Source organism: Nelumbo nucifera, chromosome 2 (assembly GCF_055504915.1).
Source record: "Nelumbo nucifera cultivar China Antique chromosome 2, China Antique-T2T, whole genome shotgun sequence".
In the NCBI taxonomy this organism is placed as follows: domain Eukaryota; kingdom Viridiplantae; phylum Streptophyta; class Magnoliopsida; order Proteales; family Nelumbonaceae; genus Nelumbo; species Nelumbo nucifera.
In genome coordinates, this window is record NC_142650.1 from 64,982,616 (window position 1) to 64,990,449 (window position 7,834).

Sequence of the window (7,834 nt, forward strand, 5' to 3'; positions counted from 1 at the left end):
ATTTCTAATTGATTTCTTTACAAAAATATATCATAAAAAACAAATGGCAACATTTTCTATAAGGGAATAATGGATACTTAGACCGAAGAAATTGATATGAACCAAACTTAATCTATGACATTTGAATTTCATTTTGTTGATTAACTGGATATGCTAAAATTTATGGACATAATCATGAACTAAACTTATTAGTAGGTGTTTGCTCATGAATTATGGGTCCACATTTTCTTGTTCATTTTTTATTCATTTTGAAAATGCAATTTATTAACATTTTTTTCCTCTTGAATAATGAATCAATAGTTTTTCTTGTAAGCATGTCTTGCATAAAAAAGTATAAATAAATTCATTACTATTTACTAAATTTATATAATTGAAATACTGACATATTATGTTATTGAATAAAAGGATATAATATCAAAACAATTAAACAAAGACTATAATTCTACAAAACAAATAAGTTATGAAAGTCTAAACTAATGGATGAAATTAATGAATTAGATAAAGAACAACTAAACAAAGGTATTTTATTTTAAATATATAAAAATCTGAATATAGAATTAATGAGTTAACATATTATAATGATAGAATGAAAATTTGTATAAATGGAAAGAGTATTATAGGTGAAGTGGTTCTATAATTTTTTAAGTGTTTTTCTATTGTTGATTACCTAGTTAAGAAAACATTTATTATTGGGTATTTGGGTATAAATAGTATTTTCTAATTTTTATTGTTTTTAAATTTTATTTGATATTGTCATATGATGTTTAGTAATTTAAGATTTTATATTTTATATATTTTTACTTTTTAAATTGGTTCTTCATTTTTCAAAAATGTTCATAAAAAAATAATTGAGTTTTTTTTTTCTTGTTAATAACAAAGGGTTGGCTATGCCAAGGCGGATGGGATGGGTAGGGGTGGCCAAGTTAGTTAGGCACTGACCGTTGGGCATGTGGTCTTTAGGCTAGGCATTAGGTGGGTGCCTATGCATTATTCATGTTGTGAAAGCTAGATAGGGTGTGAGTCATAGGTATCTTTTGGGAATTTTGTCAAACATATGTGGCACATTCTTTTTGAAGGGGCCTGTTCACTTTGAAAGTAATTTCTTATTCAGTTATTCCTATTAATTTATAAAATAATAAAAAAAAAATATCAAATCAATCTTGAATTTAAGGTTAAAAAACATTTTATCTTTAGGCTTTTTTTGTATGTACAATGCACTTATCTTGTATATTTATGGTCTTTTTGTATATTCAATTATTGTATATAGTATTTAACTTCAAGTCTTTAGGAATTAAAATAATAAAATCCTAAGATGTAAAAAATAATAAATAAATAAATAACCAAATTTATAATTAAATAATTCATTTATTGTATTCAATAATCAATAGTTCTAGTTTGTGATTTGGAAATCTAAAAACAAAAGTTAAATACTGAAATCCCAAATGGCTAAATCTAAAATGTACAATATAATTTTTTGGAACTCATTATTATATTGTTACTTGATGTTAGGAATTTAAACTTCATTGTTTAAACTTTAATATTTATAGTTTGGTGATTCTAGAACATTATAAAACAATAATGACATTGATGATGAGTTTCATGTAATCAGTTAATCTTGTTAAAAGAATTAATATATACGTAAATTTGTAAAATTATGATTAAAGTGAAAATAAGAGAGTGAATGGCTAATTATTGATGAATTATAGAATGGAAAAGACAATAAACACTTGATCTTTGGTTAGAAGCAATAAAATAATCTTTTTATTACAAGTGAATGATCACCACAATTATTAATTGACTCACTAAAACTTATTATTATCATTTTTCATTCAACATTTTTTAGTATAATAGATTTAAAACTATCATTATCATACTTTAAAGTTTAAACTTTTTATTAATTCAATACATAATGGGGCCGAGCTAGGTGGTGGAAGAGGAGATCCATAGTCTTATTTATCCATTTAAAATCCTTACAATTTTTATTTGTCTTACTTTTAATTTGTTCATATCTATTTATGTCATACTTTTAATTTGTTTAATATATTATTTTATAAATACGATATTTGGATTATTAATTCATAATCTTACATAAATAAAAAGATAATTTGTGTATGAAAAGATAACTTATTTATAAAAAACAAGTAAAATAATTCGTATATTTAATATTATATAAATAGAATATAGAAAGTGCATGGACATAAAAATAAACACTTCATGATGCAATTATCATTTACCAAATTTCTTTATTAGAGTATTTTAATATGATTTATAATCATTTTCTCTATTCTTGTGCATCACACAATTTTGTTACAATAGAGTGTATTTCTTAACATATAGCATTTTATTTTTTTTGAAAAACAATTTTCAACAAATGGGCACTTTTAATTTTCATAAAGCATTCTTTTTCAACATGTCTATTCACACTAAAAAAATGTAAAAATATTTAACTCCACCTAAAAAGTTACTAACTTTAATAAAAGCTTATAGGCTATGGTATATGGTTTTTATATTGATCTTTGTAATTCAATTTTGTAATTTAAATGAAAATCACTATGAAGACTTTTAAATTATAAATAAAATTTTATTTACTTATTTGAATTAAATATAATTATTAAGAAAATAATAAATCTCAAATAAAATAATATTATTATTAAAAACAAAAGAAATAAAACCAAGTTGAGTAGTTTCTTTATACTTAGTATAGGAGTAATTTTCTAATTTTATTACCAAATCATAAGGTTATTCAATTTGAAACAACCTAATGTAAGGTATCAAAAATTTTAAAAAATTAGCTTTAAAAAGAGACAATATTTTATGAAAAATAAATATGAGAGGTATATTCAACTGGATATTAGGAATATTCTCTATGAATTTAACATATAAATGCAAGAGATATTCTCGATATATAGTTGGATGTTATACTCTTAAGTGGTTATATGATTTTCACTTTCTTAGAAGAAAAATTATAAAGAAAAGAATATTCTCCTTTGGAAATTATAATGATGCAAAATTCAAATTTTTTATATAATATGTCATATATCAAATGTATTGTCTTATATCGATAAGCCCCTAATATTTTAAATATAAGGCTTTATGGATTTTGACCAAATTCCTGGGGTATTCAATTCTTAAACTAATTCTTTGATTAATTTTTGAAAAAATAACTTTATATATGGTCAAAACACTGATACGCACCATCTAATACATTAAATTATATTGATATTTTAAATATTCTAATGATGTTTAGGTAGGGCATAAATCACTTTGATATAGTCATCTTAGACATTAATCAATATTGAGCTAAATTAAGTTAAACGTATCATTGGGTTAAATGGTGACTGCATTGTTAATTACTATGAATTAATTTTAGTCAAAATGATAATTAATCATATTTAAGTTTTTTAATCCCCTATTTTTAGTCTAAATTGGCTAGAGACAAAATCGTGCACATTAAGATATGGAACATATTATGAATAAGTATGCTAGTATTCCATGCAAATAAGTTCAATGTTTAAAATTTTGCAACGTATCAGATCGTATCGGATGATACGTAGCATTTTGGAAGAGATCTGATACACAACATACACAAAAACATATAAAATTCGATAGTTTTATATTTTTTTGTTTGTATCAGATTGATATGAATCTACATTAACCTTAAATCACATGGCCTTTTCATTTTTTCTAAAAAGCTAGACATGTGACATTTTCTGAGAAGTTGCTATTAAAGCCATAATCCACTACCACCATTTTCAATCCATTCTTAAAAAAAATGCAGAAAATGCAAAAGTGGTTATCCACAACCACTTACACAAAACATATAAAATTCGATAGTTTTATATTTTTTTGCTTGTATCAGACTGATACGAGTCTACATTAACCTTAAGTCACATGGCCTTTTCATTTTTTTCTAAAAAGCTAGACATGTGACATTTTCTAAGAAGTTGCTATTAAAGCCCACAATCCACTACTACCATTTTCAATCCATTCTTAAAAAAATGCAAAAAAGCAAAAGTGGTTATCCACAACCACTAACATACACAAAACATATAAAATTCGATAATTTTATATTTTTTTGTTTATATCAGACTGATACGAGTCTATATTAACCTTAAGTCACATGGCCTTCTCATTTTTTCTAAAAAGCTACACATGTGACATTTTCTGAGAAGTTGCTATTAAAACCCACAATCCACTACCACCATTTTCAATCAGTTCTTAAAAAAATGTAGAAAATGCAAAAGTGGTTATCCACAACCACTTCTACCTACATTCTATCAATTTCAATTAATCATTAATCCTTTATATATCATAACAAAAGAAAAGTATCAATATTCTAATAATTATTGAAAAGTTATTTTTTGAAATAAATATTTCTTGAAATTTTAATAATTATTTAAAATATTAATAAATATAAATTTAACATTATTGATTCTATAATTTAAATTTAATAGATTCCCCATACTTAGTACTAAGTCATTCACTAATTAACCACTATATTAATCTTAAATGCTTATCTTAATAGCATGCATTTTATTCTTGAAGTAATTTTTCTTTTCTTAATAATTATTTCTCAGTAAACGTTAAAATTTGATTGTTAAAATTTTTATAATAATAAGATTAAAACAAATTATATTTATTTATTAAAAATTAAAAAATACATATTAACTTATGTACATAATAAATATTATATAAATTTATATATAATAAATATTAATTAATAAATGGTTTCAAAAAAATATTAACTAATAAATATTAGTATATATACATACATACATTTTAGTTCTATTATTTTTCAATGGTTACTAATTATGTCCTGATACTTTATATAAATCATTAAAATATAGTTTTTGCATTTATATAAATTAGTTATAATTATATAAAATTTATTTTTGTTATTGTTAGTATATTTTTTCTAAGGATTATTTTGAATTTTTTAGCACATTCGTGTATATTTTGATTTTGCATCTGTATCTATAAGTTTTCAAAGAGTATTTCAATATGTCTTTTAAAATTATTTTTCTGATACACACCTTAGGTTTTTAATACTTTGTGTGAGTCCCACGTGGACCCCATGTGTAAGGTACATTAGTGTATTTATTCATGATATCTTTCCTAGTTTGGTGTACATGATTGTCTCTAACTTATTTAGTCATATATTTTAATAAAAGTATTAATGATGAGTGGTTCTACGACTATAGTAAAAATGGTGATGTTACATTTAAATATACTTATAAAATTATTAGACATGATATCAATGCCTAATTAGGAAAAATCATAAAAAAATGGAAACACTCATGTAAAGCTCCATGTTATATAAAATATATATATTTTTTCTTTTCCTTTGATTGTTATTTATAAACAAACTATATTCTAAATATTATATATACTATATGTAAAAGTGTTGATGCAATGTGAAAGTATTTTTGGACTAAAATTACCACATATTTTATTACAAGCTTTAATGCCATCTTTAATGGCTACTAAAATGCCTATAGTTGTCTATTTATTCCATTTCTAATTATAAGAGTTAAAAATATTATTTGAATTATTACTTTACACTTCATTTAATCCCTCTTATTAAGTCCTATACTTAAAGGTATTAACTCTCATTTTCTCATATTAAATCTTATATTTAAATTATTTTTCACTAATAAATGTTACTAATTAGATCTACATCAATATTTTTAATAATATAAACCATATATTTTAAAATTGTCTAAAAAACAAATCCATTCTTATCCAAGTAGTAGCTAAGCAATTCATTCATTCAAATCAAATTGATCAAACTATAAAGTCACAGTTAGGTAATAAAACTTTTAAAATAGAAATAAATATAAAAATTATAAAAATGTAAAAAATAGACATATTTATGATATTTTTATTAATCAAATTAAAAAAATAAGTGTAATAAACAAGAATTATTTTTATTGACAATAAAAATGAAATACATAATTTAGAACTGATAAAAAATGAAGGTCCCGTTTGGCGCATCTTTTCACGCGGATTGTTGGCTTTTTAAAAGCCCGGTAATCCATGTTTTTGTCTTTTCCCATTTGGTTGGAAAAAAATCTAACCACCAAAAACCGCAACCTCGAAAAGGCATGGGAAGCCCATTTTGAGCTATTTAAGAGAAGCTCCAAATGGAGCTTTTTGCCTTTTTTTCAACTCATCTTCACACAAAATGATGTGCGAACAAACACACCTTAACCAAACGGTCTTCAAATTATTAAGATTTTAATGCAAAAGCTCACATCACCTTTTGACTGTTAGAACTTCCAGAAGATCTTTCAAAAAAGACTTGCCAAACAGTCCCGAAATTATTTAACCAAACAGATAGGCTTGTCAATAATACTTGAAACTTTACAATTCGATCCGATTATCACATATTTAGATGAGGTGTTAATGTAATCAAATTTGGATTTTGCAATTTGCATTCAATTAATAATAAAAATAAAAAATATAAAAAACAAAAAATAATAAAAAACATATTTATAACAATTTTTAGATACACTATTACTATCATTATCATCATTTAGAATTGTCACGTGCAAAACATGTACACACTTAGTAGTCTTATTAAACGAGGGATATATATTCTAGTTAAATTAAATCAGTTTATCATTTTTTTCATGTGTACTTTTATTTGAAGAATATGTACCATATTTCTCATTAATGAAAAATCGAGGTGATTTTATTGACAACGCTAATGAAAATTGGATGAAGAAATTAAATCTAAGTAGCATGAATGGGCTCAAAATTTTTGTTATATTAATTGGATTATTTAGGATAAGATGAGCTATGCCTTTCCTTGTAATATTTTTCTTCGATAATGGTTAATAAAATTTTAAGTATTTGACCCTCCACCTAAAGTAAAGTTTGGTGTAGAAAAATGAATTATTTAGAACACAAATAACAATCAAAGTTTCAATAATCACAGATAAGAAAATCCTATGGAAAATTCAAAACATTCTATTAAGATTAAAATACATTTAAATTCTAATATCAATTTTAGTCAGTTGCATAAAAATAGGTTTCCAAAAGATATTGACTAAATTCCCCCATCTCGTAATAACATTAGTGTCAACTACGAAAAATCCGATAATAATACTATTGAGTAATGGGTTATCATAGATGGTTACAAGTTAATCAACTTGGCTTGGAAGTTGGAATCTTGGGTTTCAAAAAATATGGTTAGGAAATCCTGAATAAGCAATTGGGAGGAACTCTTAAAATACGTTCTTGAACTCCTAAATTAGAATTGAGAAATCACTATATCCCATTATTATGGAAAATCAAACAAATGTGTTGATACTTACATTGTTTTAGATCTAAGATAAGTTATGTGAAGTCATTTTTATTGTATCCCCTTTGAGTTTTTTTTTTATTTTTGTTATCATTATTGAATGATGATATTGTTGGCATGACTTGGAGTTGTTTGTCTTAATTGAATCAAATGAAAAGAAAAAAAAAATCTCTAATGAGAATAAATTACAGATAATAACAGCCTTGTACTTAGGTGTAGTAATACTTCAATCTTAGATAAGTCCCCCCCCCATGAAATTTTTAGATTGCAACACTTTGCTCATTGACCTATTAATCAGGTTAATAAATATAAAATTATTAAATTTCCCTATTTATAGATTATATGGACTCAACAATGGATTAATACCAAATTAATGAAAATAATCATTCTAAAATGAAAATTCTTCTTAAGGTATTGATTAATGACCATTTTCAAAGGCATTTCCAAGATAAACTTTATTTAAAGAAAGTTAGAAAAACATGTAAGACTAGGGGTTTAGAAAAAATTAAATAAAAATGACAAAATGGA